At 42.1% G+C, this 19,403-nt stretch overlaps 1 protein-coding gene across 1 annotated transcript in view; it reads right to left on the reverse strand.

The window, feature by feature from the left end:
* Nucleotides 1-17,001, reverse strand: part of LITAF (lipopolysaccharide induced TNF factor) — a 31,608-nt gene extending 14,607 nt beyond the window's left edge. Inside the window, exon 1 of the mRNA XM_063428836.1 lies at nt 16,825-17,001. The gene's annotated coding sequence lies outside the window, so the exon portion shown is untranslated. The remainder of the gene's footprint in view (nt 1-16,824) is intronic.
* Between the last annotated feature and the right edge of the window lie 2,402 nt (nt 17,002-19,403).

Consider the following 19,403-nt stretch of genomic DNA (forward strand, 5'->3'; position numbering starts at 1 on the left):
GTGTCTGTCTGTATATATGTGTCTGTCTGTATATATGTGTCTTGTGTGTCTGCATGTGTGTGTGCATGCCTGTCTGTTTGTATGTACGTGTCTTTGTGTGTCTTGTATGTCTGTGTGTGTGTCTTGTATGTCTGTGTGTGTGTCTTGTATGTCTGTGTGTGTGTCTTGTATGTCTGTGTGTGTGTCTTGTATGTCTGTGTGTGTGTCTTGTATGTCTGTGTGTGTGTCTTGTATGTCTGTGTGTGTGTCTTGTATGTCTGTGTGTGTGTCTTGTATGTCTGTGTGTGTGTCTTGTATGTCTGTGTGTGTGTCTTGTATGTCTGTGTGTGTGTCTTGTATGTCTGTGTGTGTGTCTTGTATGTCTGTGTGTGTGTCTTGTATGTCTGTGTGTGTGTCTTGTATGTCTGTGTGTGTGTCTTGTATGTCTGTGTGTGTGTCTTGTATGTCTGTGTGTGTGTCTTGTATGTCTGTGTGTGTGTCTTGTATGTCTGAGTGTGTGTCTTGTATGTCTGTGTGTGTGTCTTGTATGTCTGTGTGTGTGTCTTGTATGTCTGTGTGTGTGTCTTGTATGTCTGTGTGTGTGTCTTGTATGTCTGTGTGTGTGTCTTGTATGTCTGTGTGTGTGTCTTGTATGTCTGTGTGTGTGTCTTGTATGTCTGTGTGTGTGTCTTGTATGTCTGAGTGTGTGTCTTGTATGTCTGTGTGTGTGTCTTGTATGTCTGAGTGTGTGTCTTGTATGTCTGTGTGTGTGTCTTGTATGTCTGTGTGTGTGTCTTGTATGTCTGTGTGTGTGTCTTGTATGTCTGTGTGTGTGTCTTGTATGTCTGTGTGTGTGTCTTGTATGTCTGAGTGTGTGTCTTGTATGTCTGTGTGTGTGTCTTGTATGTCTGAGTGTGTGTCTTGTATGTCTGTGTGTGTGTCTTGTATGTCTGTGTGTGTGTCTTGTATGTCTGTGTGTGTGTCTTGTATGTCTGTGTGTGTGTCTTGTATGTCTGTGTGTGTGTCTTGTATGTCTGTGTGTGTCTTGTATGTCTGTGTGTGTCTTGTATGTCTGTGTCTGTATGTCTTGTATGTCTGTGTCTGTATGTCTTGTATGTCTGTGTCTGTATGTCTTGTATGTCTGTGTCTGTATGTCTGTGTCTGTATGTGTGTATGTCTGTTTCTGTTTTAAATTAAGAAATTCCAATGAATTTCCATTTGAAATAATCACAAACGCATGCCTCGTCTAGAAGTTTTCACAACCTAAAAATGTGAATTATTCCAGCCATATTGTCAACGCCATTCTGATATAAACCTCTTGGATATGTCTGCTTTGCTAGAAATTACATCTTAGAACATTTATTTGTCATAGATAACCTCTGTGCCTCCATCTGCAGTAAAAGCCCGCCTGCACTTTGGGACAGACAATAACCAGAAGCCTTAAAAGCCATACAAAAACACAGTCATTGAAAATAAAAATGACCAGAGGAGTGCTATCTTTCGATGACGCAATACACAGCCTATCAAAAGTGAAATAATAAAAAGTCCCCCTCCTGCACCTTAAAGGTAGGAAACAGGAGGGTGACTTAAATATAATGTGTGTGTGTCTGTATATATGTGTGTCTTGTGGGTGTCTATGTGTGTCTTGTGGGTGTCTATGTATGTCTTGTGTATGTCTTGTATGTGTGTGTCTGTATGTGTGCCTGTATGTGTATGTGTGCCTGTATGTGTATGTGTGCCTGTATGTGTATGTGTGCCTGTATGTGTATGTGTGCCTGTATGTGTATGTGTGTCTGTATGTGTATGTGTGTCTGTATGTGTATGTGTGTCTGTATGTGTATGTGTATGTGTGTCTGTATGTGTATGTGTGTCTGTATGTGTATGTGTGTCTGTATGTGTGCCTGTCTGTTATAGTGGGCTACCTAGCTCAGCCTTCCTACTGGGCATTGCTACAAGGAAGGTTAAAAAATAGAAAAAAGGGAAAAAAAGGTGGGGAGGGGAATTGAGGAGGGAGAGGAGATAAGCTGACGCACAAATGAAAAATCATATTATGCGCAAACAGAGAAGTCGTCTGAATATCACTGAAAGAGACCTTTGTTTGTTCCTTACGAAAAACTAACCAGATATCAAATATTTAGTCTCGCAGCATCAACCTCAAGGATCTCATTAATCACTAGTAAAGGTAATTTCAATTTACTTTATTGTTTTCTCATTAAACTTTATAAAGTTAAACCTTATAAACCTGCATTAAGTAGAAATAAAAAGATAAATGTACGTACATATATATTTTTTTAAACACCCTCCTTTCTAAAAAATATTCCGCATTTGCGCGAACACTGGTGGGCGGTAAGGACATTTTTTCAACCAAAAAGATGCGTTAGTGGGCGGTAGTTAGAAAAAGGTTGACTACCACTGATGTAAACATTCACAGTGCAAGTGGAAAAAGTATGTGAACCCCTAGACTAATGACATCTCCAAGAGCTAATTGGAGTGAGATGTCAGCCAACTGGAGTCCAATCAATGAGATGAGATTGGAGGTGTTGGTTACAGCTGCCCTGCCCTATAAAAAACACACACCAGTTCTGGGTTTGCTTTTCACAAGAAGCATTGCCTGATGTGGATGATGCCTCACGCAAAAGAGCTCTCAGAAGACCTACGATTAAGAATTGTTGACTTGCATGAAGCTGGAAAGGATTATAAAAGTATCTCCAAAATCCTTGCTGTTCATCAGTCCACGGTAAGACAAATTGTCTATAAATGGAGAAAGTTCAGCACTGCTGCTACTCTCCCTAGGAGTGGCCGTCCTGTTAAGATGACTGCAAGAGCACAGCGCAGACTGCTCAATGAGGTGAAGAAGAATCCTAGAGTGTCAGCTAAAGACACTAAAGTCACTGGCAAATGCTAGCATCCCTGTTAGCGAATCTACAATACGTAAAACACTAAACAAGAATGGATTTCATGGGAGGATACCACAGAGGAAGCCACTGCTGTCCAAACAAAACATTGCTGCACGTTTACAGTTTGCACAAGAGCACCTGTACAGCAGTACTGGCAAAATATTCTGTGGACAGATGAAACCAAAGTTGAGTTGTTTGGAAGAAACACACAACACTATGTGTGGCGAAAAAGAGGCACAGGACACCAACATCAAAACCTCATCCCAACTGTGAAGTATGGTGATGGGGCATCATGGTTTGGGGCTGCTTTGCTGCGTCAGGGCCTGGACAGATTGCCATCATCGAAGGAAAAATGAATTCCCAAGTTTATCAAGACATTTTGCAGGAGAACTTAAGGCCATCTGTCTTCCAGCTGAAGCTCAACAGAAGATGGGTGTTGCAACAGGACAATAACCCAAAGCATAGAAGTAAATCAACAGAATGGCTTAAACAGAAGAAAATACACCTTCTGAAGTGGCCCAGTCAGAGTCCTGACCTCAACCCGATTGAGATGCTGTGGCATGACCTCAAGAAAGCGATTCACACCAGACATCCCAAGAATATTGCAAAATGTTTGGTTGAAGTTATTGCTGCCAAAGGAGGTTCAACCAGTTATTAAATCCAAGGGTTCATACTTTTTACACCTGCACTGTGAATGTTTACATGGTGTGTTCAATAAAAACATGGCAACATTTCATTCTTTGTGTGTTATTAGTTTAAGCAGACTGTGATTGTCTATTGTTGTGACTTAGATGATGATCAGATCACATTTTATGACTAATTTGTGCAGAAATCCATATAATTCCAAAGGGTTCACATAATTTTTCTTGCAACTGTATATACATACATACACACACGCACACTTATACCTCTTAAAGTTCTTCATTATGATAATGTTAAAGCACTAAAGGAAAGATAACTAAAGATAACTTACAAACCTTGTTAAACCTGCTTCCACTTTGTAAGAACTGGAAAGAGGAGCAGGGCCCTCAACCCCCTCTGTTCCTGTACGTCCAGTGGTCTGATCTCAATTATGTGTCTGTTAGACCCATTGTACAGCGCTTTGGAATTTGTTGGTGCTATATAAATAATAATAATAATAATGACACTAAGCACAGAATTCTATAAATCTACCTAGATCTCAAACTGCTGTAAGCCCCCGCACTTTTACGTGAATTCCAGAGCATAAAAAGACAACATAAATAACTGTAATGATGGGATCTTTATGAAAAACCACTAATAACATAGCTTGTCAAATTTCCAGAGAATCAGGGAGCCAGGAGAGATCATTAGACGCCAGTTTTCCTTTTTTTTTTTCACACAAAATATACTACTACTACTCAAACACATACATTCAGAAAATGTGTGTGTGTATGTGTGAAAGTTTACACTGGGTGTGGGATTTAGTGGCACTTTAATATGTCGAGGCATGTGTATGTAAGTATGAAGATGAATATAGGTTTGTGAATGTTGTAAAAGCAATTTTTCTATTTATTTTTAAACTGGCTCACATATATAACCCATTGAAGCGGAGGAGCAAGCGCCAGACACTGGGACTTTTTTAACCAATGAAATGCATGCATCATTTTAACTCTACAACTACCAAACTAAGAGAGGGTGGCCACGGGAAGCACTGTTTTTTTTTTTTATTTTAATTCTTTATTTTTGTAGTGCTTAGAATTACAGATGCGCTTATATCGCCACGACAACAGATATAAGCCAGTAGAGTAACACAAAATAGTCAGTAACATGGCAAGCATTTACAACACACATTTTTTAAAAGGTCAGGTTTGGTCGGACTGTCTGTAACATGAGTGACATCCATGCTGGGAACTACATGAAGGAAAAATAGACAGTTATCTTATAGTTTGAGTTGAGTTATCTCATAACCTTTCAGAGATTAAACGTGGTTGAGGCATACGTGGTGCCTCTAGGGCTGAGTAGGTGTGTGAGCATCGTTTTAATAATAATAATGCCAGGTGCCTTAGGCCGAATATCTAGGGAGTTGAGTGGTTAAATAGCATGAAGCACAGCGAAGGTTGGTTGCCGGCTTTATCAGTGTGAATGTGTCAGCTAGTCAGCATGTTGTGTGTGACATTTTCTTAAATACAAATGACATTCTATCACTGGACATTTATATGAGGCCTAGACAATTCAAATAAAAACAATAATTATAATAATAAGGTAGCGCAGTCATGCAACTCAGATTCAATCAACAGTGGGCTAATGTTAATTTGAGAATTGAAGAGAAAAATTTAAAAAAAACTGATTAAGGGGGCGGGGCTTGGGCATCATGGCGGCTGGCTGCACATCGCCTGAGCTCCTGATCTAAACCTCGCAATCTGCCCGACATCGGGTGCCCAGCCGACCAGCGGTGCCCAGCAAAGCTGCATATAGCTGTAGGCGAACCTGGGGGAAGCCCCTGCGATTTTGCGGACTTACCCGATCATTTCATCCCACAGAGACCACATTGCGGCCTACCTCTGCTGCCGGGCGGGTGAAACGGCCGATCACCTGCCCCACGCGAGGCTGCCACAGGGGAGGTCTACCACTCGCCTCGCTGCCCCCCCCCTCTGGGCCGGGAGGGATATCCCGGTCCCCACTGAAGGACTCACACTCTCAGCACATCAAGTAAGGGGCCGACTCGGGACCCAAGTGGCGCACGCAACATGGCCGCCGTCCCAGTGACTCAGCACCCACTATCAGGCATGAGGACACAGGACTGGCTCACTGCTTTCAACCAAAGATTTGATGACATCTGCCAGAAATTCTGGAGCAGGATCCACGACCGAGCTCAAAGGCAAGCCTCTCATACAGATCACCAGTCCCACAGCAACACAGCCGAAGCACACCACTCACCCAAGCTGGAGGCTATGAAGGGACACGGCTCGCATATACTGACGCCTCCTGCAGTGCGGATGGGAGGTGATGGGGCCTTCCACGCCTGCTCCTCTTCCGAGCCGGGGGCTCTAATGGAGGTAACCCCCCACCGCCGTCCATATACCCAGAGGGCCGCCCGAAACCCGGAAAACCCATGGGCCCACGATCCTAAGGAAGGGATCAATGGACACCAGGCACGGGCTCCCACAAAGGCCTTGGGCCGAGGACATGGCAGACGGAGGCCCCACGCACTGATACCCAGGCGACGTGAGATGGCACATGACCCCCACGGACCCGGTAAGCTGACGGGCGTGGGATACAAGAGAGAGCCCTACCAAACATGGCATGGACTACCACGAATCCCAAGAGAACTGCCACACACAGGGATTGGCTGATAGCCGGGCTTTTCCTGGATGATGTCGACCTGTGCAACCGAACTCAAGAGACTCCTCTAACTACCACCTGATATGCCTATTATACTTTAGTTAGGCCTGTTGCCCATTTGTTTTACATTATATTATTTTATGCACCCCTTTGATATACTACATGATCGACGTACACCTGACCGAGCTCTTAGAGGCCTCAGTGGATTAACCATCCCCTCTCTCTGCCGCACCTTTAACCACCCTTATGCATAACAACTGCAACTAGAGAGAGAGCATCACATAATGTTTGCAACTTTCAATCCTTATTTCACACGCAGACATAAAGGTCTCAGCTAACCCTACACCACATTAATCTCTTGCAACCTAACTGCACTCCACAGGTATACTACACTCCATAGCAGTACGTTGTCAGTTCACAGTCAGTCATTTCCACAAAGCTTGTTAACACTCTAATGTGAACTCAGCACGCATACATATAAACCGACGCTGCTATCACGTCTGACATATCACTGCTACCAGCAAAAACCTGCTACTCATGTGCGACCTGTGCAATTGCTCCTGACTATACCCAACATGACAATTCCTGATCTAGCTGGGACCTTGTGTTTAGATCTGCATCTTTCATCCTGACATAAAATCTCAATATTTAGCATGACACTATCATATAAAATTGTGCCGTTTCCTCACATGCCTTGTTAACTACTGTTCAAAATACGCTTATTGATGCTGTTGTGGCACTGTAAGACGAAATGTTATATGTTTTTCACATGCACAAGAAAAATAAAGAATTACAAAAAAAAAAAAAACCTGATAAAAGAAGCCCAGGCTCTGCGCTACTTGGTACTTGGTAATGCCAGGCTCAGTCAACCGATGCCGCTTAGCGGTCTTTTGCCGGGTTCCAGCTGCTCCGCTATCCTGCTATGGAGTTTCCAGCCGCTCTGTACACTGCAGGAGGTTTTTGTGACTGCGGGATCCGTGCCCCATTCCGGTAGGGCGGGCTTGCTAGCTTGAGGGGGGCCTTGTGAGGCGATGTTCAGCGGTCGGTGGTATCTCCTCCGGGGTATACCCGGGTGAGGGTCTGCTGCTTGATAGTGTTGGCTGAAGAGGTGTGGTGCAGTTTGCCTGAGATCCCTCAGCCGTGTTCGGTCCTAGGTTGATTCAAGGTGCCGCAGCCGTTTCCCAGGTAGGTTTAGTTTCACCTGGTGCTTGCATGGGTGGGTTGCCGCCTTTGGTGGTTGTAGTCTCTTGGCTTTTCTGGTTCTTCCTTTTTGCCGCCCCTGGCGCCGTTTGCATGCTTCCTTTACAAGCGGAGGTGTACGCTCGCGTCGGGGGTTCACTGGCACCATGGTGGCGAACCTGTATATCTTGGCCTGTTGCTCCCGGATTGCTATCTTTCTCCAAAACCTGGCGAATAGCTCATTTAGTCTGGCCTCAAGGTCGGTTTTCTCTGTGTCTCGAGCACACGTGGTGGCGGCCATTTTGTCTGGCTGCGTCGCCTCTCGCTGCTCATTAGATTCTACCCCAGAGGCCTGGGCAGGGAGTTTGCCCCTCAGGGCTGGACCGGGATGAACCCCGCCGGTCCAGGGGGGGAGCAGGGCATCAATGGGTCTGTGCCTCCAGTGTTTGGGCGAGGAGAGCGGCCGTCTCTCCTCGGTTCCGCCTTCAGTAGGCCGCAGCTATCCATCTTGGGCTCTCAGTCGCCAACACACTCGATTCTGGTATCGGGCTAATCACCAGGTCACCCCTGACAAAGGCAGTGCACCCCGGTTTATTTGGTTTCTCTAGTTTGGCAAGTGTTTGTAAGAAATCAGCAAGTAAAGCAGGAGCTCAGCTTTCATGCGTCCTCTCAGCTTTCTGGCTTGGCCCCGCCCCCTGGGAAGCACTGTTTTAACTCCACAAATGCCAAAGTCATAGGAGTCGGGGGATAAACCCACGACTAATACTCAGATGTTGAAACCACCCATACATGTTCCTCACGGTTATGTCTTAACCCCTTAAGGACACATGACGTGTGACATGTCATAATTCCCTTTTATTCCAGAAGTTTGGTCCTTAATGGGTTAAAGTAGCACTTCCACTTTCTGGGGATTTTGCATGATTTACAAAGACCCCTGATGGCAACATTGCCGCTGGTGGTCCGGTGGGGGTGGGGCAGGGAAAGGTGAGATTTATAATCTGGACCATTTTTTCACGGGCACCGCCTTTTTCTTCTGGCCAGTCCTCTTCTTTTCACACATGTGCCAGAGTACAGCTTTGTTGTCTATGGAGGATCCCGCAAGATCCTCCATAGATACAGCCAATATCTCTGCAGCCGTCAATGGTAGCTCGGCCCAATATCTAGAAGTGTCAGGCGCAGAAAAAAAATACTGAGACAAAATTGTCCCTACTTTGTCTCAGTATTCCTCTTTGCAGAAGTAGAAGGAGGTAATGTCACTGCTGTACTCTGGCGCATGCAGGGGGAGTGAAAGTGGCGCTTTAAAGGGTTACTCCAGTGTGCCAACGACAGACAAGTTTTATGCGCAGTATTGACATTAGTCTGGAACAGAGTTCATGGATGCCTAATTCACCTGTACCGCGGGAGTAACTTGCATCCGGAATACAGAATTCTTTGTATGTGCAAAATTTCAAGCAGAAACGCTGCACATATAGACTCTTACCACATGAAAATGTAGTTTTTTTTCTCTGAAACTGCTATGTTTACAGCAAAAAGGGTTAAACCTAGATGGACCTGGCACCCAGACCACTTCATTAAGCTGAAGTGGTCTGGGTGCCTATAGTGGTCCTTTAACAGTATGGTGCTATCAATACCAATGCATAATGAGGGCGATAACACATGAAGTACTATATTACTGTGCCTTGCTGGGGGATAGCAGCTAAATCATGCTAATTAATCCTCACTACTTCGCTGACTGATGCAATCAAAGTTATCATCTCAACTAATTTATGTTATGTTCCTCATATAAATTCATTGCATTATTACCACTGTAACCATTTCCGTTTTGGTTATTTTCAATTGCTTTGTCCTTCCTTCTGCTTTATGCAACACAGTGTCCTGATGTGTCATTGTAAATGCAAGAATGGAGTTGTGAAGAGGTTTTGTATGTTCTATTGTTACCACTGTAACCATTTCCGTGTTGGTTATGATGCAACACTTTGCACAACAATTCAAGTGCAACATGTATTGCATATCTGGACACGCTAAATGCCTGCACTGAAATTATTTGCCTGACTTCAATTAAAATGATACATTCAGAAAGTGAAACACACACAAAATACTAAATTTGCCCAGGTTTTGCAACGAAGTGGCTTCTAAAAAAAAAAAAAAAAAAAAAGACTGAACACACCCCTTTTACTATAATGTGGGTTGTCTACTTTTGAAGTACCAGAGTGGTAGTTTTCTTTCCTGGGCTGCAACAGAGGGTTAGTAAACCAATCTGGCAAAATTCAATGTTAAAAAAATTGGAATGAGGAATCCCTATGTTCAGAATTGTCACTTCCAAAACCCCATAAAACCTGTACATTGGAGTTATTGCTGTATGCTGTATTTACCAGAGACCACTGAACCACAAACATGCGTGTTTTATAGCAGTAAAACATACAAGGATATATTGTGACGGTCTACTAAAAAGGGCTGGGCACCGCCATTTTGGAATACCTTGGGTTAGCTGTTTACTTTTGCAAATGGTATGCCAAAATGGAGTAATGCAGTTAGCTATACTCCCTCAAAATTATATATGCCCAGAATATCAACTTGTCAAATTTCCATGTATTTAGACTAGGGCTCATATTTTACCCTGCAAAACCCCAAAACTGCTGAAACCCATACATGTGGGGCATGGTTGAACTTGTGAGAAATCGCAGGGTACAAATATGTGTATTTAATTGCAGTATTACCTTCCAACTCCTGCATCCCTCACAAGATGAGAGTGGATTAAGTACCACTCAGAACTATGTAGCATAGGGGAGGGAATCAGTCCCTTGTGTACGTAGCATCCAATATTCCAGATAGCAAGGACTCACCGCCTACCTAACACTCAGCTCAAATCGCAGCTTGCCTATTTTGCCTAAAATTTGCATATTTAATTTAATTTACTAAAATTCAGAGTTTCGTAAATAACCATGAAATAATCTCAAGGGGCATGTAAAAACTAGACAGTGTAGTCAAAGGCATGCAAGGTCAAGGGATGTCAGGAGTATGCAACCATGATTTTAAAGAGCCAAGTCAGATTGCAGATACAGGATACACAATATTAGGGATCGACAGATTATCTGGCCGATATTCGGTATTTTCGGCAATATTGGTATCTGCCAATAGAGATACCGATATTACCAATAATACATCCCAGGACCGCCGGGCCCATGACAAGCCTGGTGGTCCTGGGGGGGCCCGCAGCCAGCGCTTACTTACCATTCCAGCAGGTCCCTACAGCTTGCGAGTCCCGCGGCCATCAGAGCGTTGCCACTGGTGACCACGGCAACACGGCACGCAGGCCGCAAGACTTACACAAGGGAGCTGCTGGGAAGGTAAGTAAGAACTTCTGCGGGCCCCCACTGCACAGCCCATGCCACCGGACCACCAGGGAATACTACATCCCCCCTCCCTGGTAAGAAGCAGGGAGGGGGGACTAAAAAAAAAAAAAAAAAAGTATAAAAAAAAAATTCCCCCCCCTCCCCATTTTACACAAATTACATCCCTACACAAACACACACACTGCATTCATTATTTACACACACACACACTTCATTCACTCACTGCATCCACTACACTGTCTAAACACATTGCATCCATTACATGTGGCATGTATATTTTGTGCATTTACTTTTAGAAAATTGTTTATTTTTTCAAAATGATAAAATGTACAGAATATCGTCACGCTATCGGCCTGAAAGTTCAGATTATCGGCATCGGCTCTTAAAAAAAAAAAAAATATTGGTCGATCCCTACACGATAGAGATCAACAGCAGGAAACAACATAGATGAATGCACAAGGGCAGCAAGAATCACGTAGAACAGAAATTTTAAATTGTAAAAAGAATAATGACATAGGAATCTGGATGTATTCCTGACCTTGTAGTGTTAAAACAATAATTTAGCCCCCTTAAAAAAAAAAAAAAAAAAAAGGTAGTAAAGCCTGCAGCACAGCCCCAGGAAGCACCTCTGGTAGCCTTTTAAAGTAATAGCCTCTTGAGTCGGCCCTGGGGGCCAATGTAAACACGGCCTTTTCTCTGAAAAGGCAGTGTTTATATGAAAATGCATGCAGGGAATGATTATACTCATCAGAACAACTACATTAAACTGTAGTTCTAGTGTTCCTTTAAATATGATTCACTAGCAAGGCACGTGAAAGAGGTGATATTGCACAAACAGCAAATAATGTGTGTGGCTAGTCCTATACAATATCTATCCTATATATTGCATAGTACACCAAATCATTGATTTCAGAGTATTGCATGAACCTATATTTATTAGATACATACTGTGCTAACCACAAGCCATGCTGCATTAACCATTTACTCTACTACAACGAAATCCTGCACCCACAACAATAACCATATGGAGCATTAAGTGGCACTTTCACAAATGATATAATTGGAGGTTTTATTTCTCTTACAGTATTACAAGGTACTTAAAGCGAACAATAAAACGGTGCCAAAATCAGAGCTGGGGCGGTTTAGGATCCCACTCAGGTCTCCACCCACTGTTACCCAACCCTTCTCGCAACACCCCTGATTGTCTCAAAGACAAAACAGACAGAGCAAATGCAGAAGTGGAACTACTGCATTACCAATACACTGGTGCCTGGAGAGACCCATGATAACAGTCAAACTGCTTAAAAACAATTTGACTGAAGAAAGGAGCCTGTTGTAGTGGTTTTGGTGTGTGCGGTTTTAACTCACAGTTCACGCGAGGAAGGGACTACTGTGTCTCTCGAAGACATTACTCTGTTTCAAGTACCATTAGTTAGGGTTGGGATCAGGGATAAAGTTAGAATCAGCGTAAATTGTGGCTTAGATTAGAGGCCAAAACACTGCTGCCCTTGATTAATGCACTTCTGTGGATTCAGGATAGACCTTCGGTGAGACACTGTCCATGCATGGGACAAACTATGGACATTTGGAAATCGCAAGAATTGATACATTTCCTCACAACAATAATCTGCACTGTTATCCTATTGGTCAACAACTCCTTGTTCGCCTAGGAATGCGTTACATTTGGTTTTTCAAAAAACGGGTATCCCATATGTGAGTGAGATATATAGTTAATCCAGATATGCTGTTAAAGTTTCTGTACTCCCTTATGGATGGCAGACAGGTATCCTCTCTAGTGTAGTTTGTGTGTTAGAAAATCAAACACTAGAGTAGATCTATCCCACTGCATTATTTAGCTAGATCTCTTATGCCATTTGTTCAATTAAAAAAATGCAGCACCAGATTTCACAAAGTAGGCGATTTAATTTTTTTGACCATTCAGGAGTTTTGTCCAACTATGTTCCGGACTACCTAATGTCAATTCTGTGCATATTTTACATCTGACAGCACGCGGACAACAGATTTAACAATTTTTCCCTAGCAGGCAGAAAACCTGCAAGGGGGAGCTACCTATCCCATCCAACTACGTGGGCGCTGCCTCCCTCCATTGCTCCCATTTGATTCTATTTTTAATTAAAAATAAATTAAAATCCCACCTTTCCTCCCCTCTATGAGAAGCCTGTGATTGGGCCGTGCAAGGCCCCCTGTGACGTCAGACGAGGAAGGAGATCCGCAATCAATTCAAGGTAAGTGATAACTTTTTTTCCCTATGGCGGAGAACATAGGGCATTGTTAGTCTACAAAAGAAAACTGAGTAACTCTTTAAATTCAGGACTCCATTTTAAACTATGAATGAGGGAACGATTGAATCTCTAAAGAGAGAATATACCCTTCATGGTGTTATAAAGAGAAAAGGGGTTAGTTTTCATAGGTAGGGAAAGGACAAGTTGTTTTAAATTTCATTTTCATTTTTCTGAGTTGAGGAAGTTTTGCATTCTTACTTGGACATTCAAATATGTGCATAGAGTGAGCACACAATGAGTGCTCATGCCACGCAAATGTAAACAAACAAAATCATCACACTGCCATAAAATGAGCATTGAGTGCACATTCTGCACTATCCCCTGCTCTCCTCTCAGAATATGGGAACATCCGGGCATTCTGAGCAACTATCCTGCATCTATTCGATCAAGAGTAAACACGCTGAGCGGTGCAAGGCTGTGTGGGTGAAAGCACATGGCAAAGTTTCTGCTAATGTAGATTACTGAATGTTTGTGCTGTACAAATATATGGATAGCATAACAAGAAAGCAAAGCTTTTTATTCAGCAGTACAGCTGTAGTCACACTTCCACATGGCCATCTCCCTCCCACCCCATGTTGCTGAAGGTGAAGATTCACTTACCTGAATCCAGCGCTTATGTCCCTCGGCGCTGGGTCAGGCTCTGCCCATGCAGACGTCAGCCATTCAATGCTTTCCTATGGGGATTCCGGCGGCGCTGGAGGTCCTCGTGTATAGCGTGAGGACGTCCAGCGTCGTTTAAAACACTTTTTGGGTTTTAAGAACCCGGAAGTCCCTATAGTGGCTGTCTGATAGACGGCAACTAGAGGAGGACTTAACCCTGCAAGGTAATTATTGCAGTTTATAAAAACTGCAATACTTGCAGGGTTAAGGGTGATGTGAGTTGGCACCCAGGCTACTCCAATGGGCAGAAGTGGTCTGGGTGCCTGGAGCAGTGCAGTCTTACTGCTCAATTCACTGCCATTTAGAAGTTAAATTACTTTTGTTTCTGTTTATGCAGCCCAAGCCACAGCCCACCTGGCTGTGATTAAAATAAAATGGTTTAATTTCAATCATATGTTAACCTACTTTAAAGGGACACTCCAGGCACCCAGACCACTTCTGCCCATTGGAGTGGTCTGGGTGCCAACTCCCACTACTCCTAACCCTGCAACTGTAATTATTGCAGTTTTTCATAAACTGCAATAATTACCTTGCAGGGTTAACTCCACCTCTAGTGGCTGTCTACTAGACAGCCACTAGAGGTCACTTCCTCCTTCATAGCACAGGAAACCTGTGCTAGAGCGTCGCTGGATGTCCTCACGCTATGTGAGGACCTCCAGCGTCACTCATTTCCCCATAAGTAAGCATTGATATTATTTTCCAATGCTTTCCTATGGGAAGCGCTAATGCGCATGCGCGGCATTGCCGCGCATGCGCATTAGGTCTCCCTTGGCCGGTGGACGGGATCAGTCTCGCCCACCGGCCGAAGCAATACAGAGGAGGAGCGGCGCGGAGGAGGAGGCAGCGACGAGGGACATCGCCGCTGCCTCAGGTAAGTGACTGAAGGGGATTTCACCCCTTCAGTAACCGGGGATTGGTGGGTGGGAGGGAGAGGGACCCTCCAGTGCCAAGAAAACTGATCTTTTCCTGGCACTGGAGTTTCCCTTTAAGTTTGGATCTCCTGTGCTGTAAATTGAACTTTAATCACACACAGTAGGCTCCTGCAGTGTCTAGCAAGTTTTCATTAGATGACTTTAAGGCAAGTGTTTAGGAAGGGTATGTAAGTCGCATGCAGGGAGGTGTGACTAGGGCAGCATAAACAAAGTGATTTAACTCCTAAATGGCAGATAATTGAGCAGTGAGACTGCAGGGGCATGATCTATACACCAAAACTACTTCATTATGGTAAACTTGTTTTGGTGACTATAGTGTCTCTTTACGATCACCCTTAGCTCAGTCCTCTTCCACTGATGTCACTCCCTTCTGATGTAAGGAAAAGCAGGCTGAGTGGAGTGGTTTGTTTAATCAAACCTTTTAGCTTCCTCATTAAAAGGATACGGAGCACCAAAACTACTACAAGCTGTACTGGTAGTAATGCCACCAGGGTTCTTATAAACAATTATAGCAGGGTATTTACCCTTTCTATACATCTACTTCTGTCACACCTGCTGTATGTGAGTATAACACACTGTAACTCTGATCTCTCCTCTCCCTGCTGGACATCAAAGGAAGAGAACAGGAGCTATGGCTGGATGATTTTGACAAGCACTGGTGCATCAGGATTCTATAGTTGCTGTAGTAGCAATCACAGTACACAGGAGAGCTGAGCCTCTGATATTAAGGATGATAGGTGTGTGTAAATGTGCCTGGGGAGCCCATCGGGGTTACTGTAGGACTGATAAGATGTCTCAGTAGTTCAGGATCTGTTTGTTTTTGTTTGTCAAATAAAGGTTTTTAATTTTGTTTTGTTTTCCTGGCCCTGGAGATTCCCTTTAAGTTTGAAGTGTAGTAATTTAAAGGAACACTACAGTATTTGGAATACAAGCATGTTATTCTCTGTTTATAAATGCACTTTTTTCCACAGCACAGTGAAAGTCTGCTGCTCGATTTGTTACCGAAATCACAACACTGCCCCCCTCCTCTTATTCAATGCTTCTCATAGAAGCATTGTGGATTAGAAGCAAATACTGCATCCCTTCAATCAAATCCACTCTATGAGAAGCACTGATTGAAGAGCAGAGTGACTCTGATAGAGCTGGGAAGCTGCCACTAGATGTGTTTTTAGCCTTGCAATGAAAGCATTGCCTTGTCAACAAAACACCAACATTGTACATTACAGAGCTAAAATGCTAGGGAAACTGCACCCAGGCCACTTCATTAATATGAAGTGGTCTGTGTGTCTATAGAATCCATTTAAAATCTGAACGGTTACGTTTCTTTAGCCTAAAGTTTGCATTTTGATTTAAATTTACTAAAATGTGGGCTTGAGGAGCTTATTCACTATAATCAAGAACTGTAGTGAACTGAAATCCGAATTCTAAAATTCTAACACAAACGCTGATTTGAAGTAATCCTCCAACTCGACTATAAGCACTGCTTGACTATTTTAGCCTGAATGTTGCCATTCCGTTTTAGTTGATTATAATTCAGAGGTTAGTAAACCTGATTGTATCATGCACTTCCGGATTCGTTAGTGACCTAGAAATGACAAACTGTGCCATTTCTTCCCCAGATATCTTGGCACCTAGTGTTTTAAACTCCGGGCCTTTCCAGAGTTATGCAAATATATTAGAAGAGGCCCAATGATCAGTTTAAAAAAAAAAAAAAAAAAAAAAAAGAGTTGCAGGCTCAGATAACGCTATTGCACAATTAAATGCGTCGGTAAAGGCTGGGCTGGGCATACAGGAAACGTAACATTTCTACAAAGAACAACGTGGGATATCATCTGGACTATCATGGTCAGCCATCACTGCTAGCAACAGGAAGGGGGTTACAGTCTTTATCTTAATAGCTCATTATATGAAATGGAAGTTCTTAAGCAACACTGGATCCCACAGCGGTATGTAGGCAATATTATACATGCCCAATAAAATGGCAAAAACTTTTGTACATAAAAAAATAAAAAAAAATAATGATCTGGGTAGATAAGAAGAACTGACAAGTATGGTGACCCAAATCAGGGACAGAGTTTGCTCTGTGCGCAGTATTCCAATGATAGAACGCTGCCAGTGCTAGGGACAGGCTGACCATACTAGTTACTGGTCTACATTCTATTTTAGACTATTTGATCTCCTGCCTTGGACACCAAAAACCTCATAACTTAAAACTTACTGCGAGTCTGTGGACGGTAGAGCCGCCCTCCGATGCTTCCCAAGGCGGTAACACGTAGTAGATAGCAAGCCCCTCGCCGATTTCTGGGTGCCCACCCCCCAAACCACTGATAGACTTGCTCGGACCTAACCCACTTCTGGGCAAAGAATAAGAGTGAGCGGAGACGTGCGGCGCGCTCCCGACACACGAGGAAGTAATGCGTGACGTGTGCAAGAGGGAAGTCATCTGGCTGGGAGCCAAGGAGGCCAGCTGCTTTTACTGGAAATAAACTTTCTAAGATCATTAAAGGGAAATGGTTAACCGAATGGCAGAGAGTTTAAAAAAAAAAAAAAAAACAAACACTGTGACCACAGCTTAATTGGAATAAAAAAAAAAAAACATTTACAGGATTATTCACTCATCTTCTAAATGAAGTGGTCTGTGTGCAGTGCCCCCAGTCCAGTTTTTTTTTTTTTTTTTTTTTTTTTAACCCCTTAAGGACCGGCCTGTTTTTGCGATGTTTGTACGTTAAGGACCAGAGCAGTTTTAACACTTTTGTGGTGTTTGTGTTTAGCTGTAATTTTCCGCTCTCTCATTTACGGTTCCCATACAAGTTATATATTGTTTTTTTCACGACGAGAAGGGCTTTCTTTACATACCATTATTTGTATTATGTCATATATTGTATTAAAAAAAAAAAAAAAAATATGGTGAAAAATTTTAAAAAAACATGTTTTTGGACTTTTACTTGAAAAATCTTTTACTTATCTACAAAAGCTAATGAAAAAAACTGCTAAATTGATTCAAAATTTTGTCTCGAGTTTAAAAACACCCAGTGTTTACATGCTTTATTGCGTTTTTTTGCAAGTTATAGGCCTATAAATACAAGTAGGAAATTGCTGTTTCAATATATATATATTTTAAATGTATCAATAGTGACATTGTAACACCGTTATCTGTCATAAATCCCCGAAACACACCCCACATGTACATATTTTTTTAAAGTAGACAACCCAGGGTATTCAAAATGGGGTATGTCCAGCCTTTTTTAGTAGCCACCTAGTCACAAACACTGGCCAAAGTTAGCATTTATATTTGTTTGTGTGTTAAAAATGCAAAAAACGCTAACTTTGGCCAGTGTTTGTGACTAGGTGGCTACTAAAAAAGGCTGAACATACCCCATTTGCAATACCTTGGGTTGTCTTCTTTTGCAAATGGTATGCCATCATGGGGCTAATTCTCATTCCTTGGCTACCATACGCTCTCAAAGGCAACCTAACCAATCTGACAAATTTCAATAAAAAAAAAAGTTAAATCAAGCCTTATATTTGACCCTGTAACTTTCACAAACACTATAAAACATCTACATGTGGGGTACTGTTATACTCAGGAGACTTCGCTGAACACAAATATGAGTGTATCAGAACAGTAAAATATATCACAGCAATAATATCCTCAGTGAAAGAGCTGTTTGTGTGTGAAAAATGCAAAAAACTTAACTTTAATTGACAATATTATCGCTGTGATATGTTTTACTGTTTTGAAACACTAATATTTGTGTTCAGCGAAGTCTCCCGAGTAAAACAGTACCCCCCATGTACAGGATTTAGGGTGTCATAGAAAGTTACAGAGTTAAACACAGTGCTAGCAAATTAAATTATCTGGACTTTCGGCCTGGGTTGGCAGGCAGGTCCCTCAAATTGCAATCATTAAAATTACTTAATTAGGTAAAAATATTACATAAATATGCACGTATAATTTTAATATATATACATATTTATATATTTGACGTCTACGTGTATATTTATGAAATTATTTATGTAATTATGTATGTGGACATATGTATATTTCGTATTATTTTTATTTATTTATACATAGATATATATATCATTACATTCTAAGTGTATTTTGATATAAATATATATATATATCAATATCAAAATACTGTTAGAATAAAATTGCATATATATAATTTTTTTTAATTATTAAAAATTATTTTTATTTTTTGTTATTTATTTTTATTAACATATTATTTGTATTTTATAATAATATATATATACCATATATATAGTTATTATATATATTGTATATATTCGTGTGTAATTTAAATATAAGTGTATTTTTATATTAATATACGTATATATAAATATAAAAATACACTTAGTATGACATTATATATATGATACATATACATATATTATATATAGGTATATATAGATATAATACATGTATATATATCATATATATATATATATATATATATACATATTATTATTTTTTTTTACACTGATTGTTTTTTTTTTTAACTTTATTTTATGATTTTTTTACTTGCAGGGAGACTGCCTGTCAGCACAGACAGTCCCCCTGCAGGCAGATACACAGACACCTATTGCGGTCATGTGATCGAGTGATCACATGGCCGTGGGGTCCTGATCTGCCGAGGGGGGACTGCCCGGGCAGACAGGCAGTCCCCCTGGACCGGGAGGAGCACTGATCGCCGCCGTGGGACCGACGGCGATCAGGTAAGTTGCCCAAAACCGTTATGACGGTTCAGGACCGTCAGCGGTCCAAACGCACGTTTTACCGCTGACGGTCCTGAA

The sequence above is a fragment of the Pelobates fuscus genome, chromosome 8 (genome assembly GCF_036172605.1).
Source record: "Pelobates fuscus isolate aPelFus1 chromosome 8, aPelFus1.pri, whole genome shotgun sequence".
NCBI classification, from domain to species: Eukaryota; Metazoa; Chordata; class Amphibia; order Anura; family Pelobatidae; genus Pelobates; species Pelobates fuscus.